Source organism: Etheostoma cragini, chromosome 12 (genome assembly GCF_013103735.1).
Source record: "Etheostoma cragini isolate CJK2018 chromosome 12, CSU_Ecrag_1.0, whole genome shotgun sequence".
Classification (NCBI taxonomy): Eukaryota; Metazoa; Chordata; class Actinopteri; order Perciformes; family Percidae; genus Etheostoma; species Etheostoma cragini.
The window spans coordinates 23,863,951-23,865,620 of NC_048418.1; the positions used below are offsets into that span (position 1 = coordinate 23,863,951).

Here is a 1,670-nt window from a genome sequence, read left to right on the forward strand (position 1 = left end):
GTTCAGTGGTGCCAATCTCCTGAAGCCAATCAACCTGCCTGCCTGTTGCCAGGTTAAAGATTATATTATTGTCATGACCTGCAGATAGGAAAGGGAGAGAAAGAGAAAGAGAAAAAGCGAAAGAGAGAAAGAGAAAGAAAAGCAGAGGGAGAGCACCGAGGGAGTGGGAGAGAAGGGGGGGGGAAGGGGAAACAGCCATATTGATCTCCTATGTGCAAAGCCAGGCAAACACAGAAAGGACAGAGCTACACTATTAATGACACTCACAGCCTCAGCTACTACTCCTCATCTATCCATCCATCTATCTATCTATCTATCTATCTATCTATCTATCTTTCTATCTATCTATCTATCTATCTATCTATCTATCCATGCTATACATACATTTATATCTATCTACAGTATCTATCTATCTATATACTCATATATATATCTGTCTTTCTATCTGTTATCTATCCATCTATCTATCTATCTATACAGTATATATATGTATATATCTCTGTCTATCTATCTATATATGAATACAGTATTTATATACAAATATACATTTCTATATCTATGTATTTATGTATCTATATATATATATATATACTGTATATAATTACAGTATATACATATATCTGTCTGTCTATTATCTGTCTATGTATATATGTATGTATATATCTATCTATCTATATATATACAGTATATACTATATAGATACTGTAGATGTCTGTTTATTATCTATCTATCTATGTATCTATCTATATGTGTGTGTGTATATATATGTATATACTGTATATATATACATATATATGTGTCTATTATCTATCTATCTTTCTATCTATCTTTCTATCTATCTATCTATCTATCTATCTATCTATCTATCTATCTATCTATCTATCTATCTATCTATCTATCTATCTATCTATCTTTCTATCTATCTATCTATCTATCTATCTATCTATCTATCTATCTTTCTATCTATCTATCTATCTATCTATCTATCTATCTATTCAAGTGAATGGTTGATTTAACGTTTTAAAGTAAAACCTAATAACTAAGAGTATCCATACGTCGTGTCTCCTATGTGAAGACACTGTAGTGATCCTGCTCATTTATTCCCATTCTCTTTGAGTATCAAAATGTTCCAATGAAACGCTCTATATGTTCTCATCTATACTGGTCCCTGTTAGCAATCTCCCTCCCAGTAGCAATCAATATTTCATCAGAACAGTTTAAGCTTATGGTTGCGTTGAAATACATCTGGGTATCTTAGAGGCAGTAGTGGAGGTAGACTTCCAAAAGTTGAAGTTTTTGTTTTACATGTGTTCATAAGGCAAAGTAGAATCAGGGTTTTTTCAGTTTTGGCTCATCTGAGTGCACTGTTGCGTCTGTCCTGCATCACACCAGCGATCATACCTGTCTCTGTTCTAAATTTAGAGCTTTTACTACAGCCTGGCAGGCCGAACTAAATGCAAAGCCGGATAGAGACCGTGTGGTTATTGCGTCTTTCAGCTCCGATACGAATATCGATCCGTGCGCATGATTTAAAAGGTAGAGTGGGAACTGGCGTATTGATCAGGCAGCCTGGGGGTCACCACGCTTCTCCAACGCAACCAGTGGGCCCATGCAGTAGCCTAGGCTGTGTGTTACAGTCGGGGGGGGGGGGGGGGGGGGGGGGGGGGGGG

At 36.5% G+C, this 1,670-nt stretch overlaps 1 protein-coding gene across 1 annotated transcript in view; it reads right to left on the reverse strand.

Moving 5' to 3' along the window:
- onecut3b (one cut homeobox 3b) overlaps nt 1-1,670 on the reverse strand; it is a 14,620-nt gene that overhangs the window by 11,414 nt on the left and 1,536 nt on the right. The window lies entirely within an intron of this gene.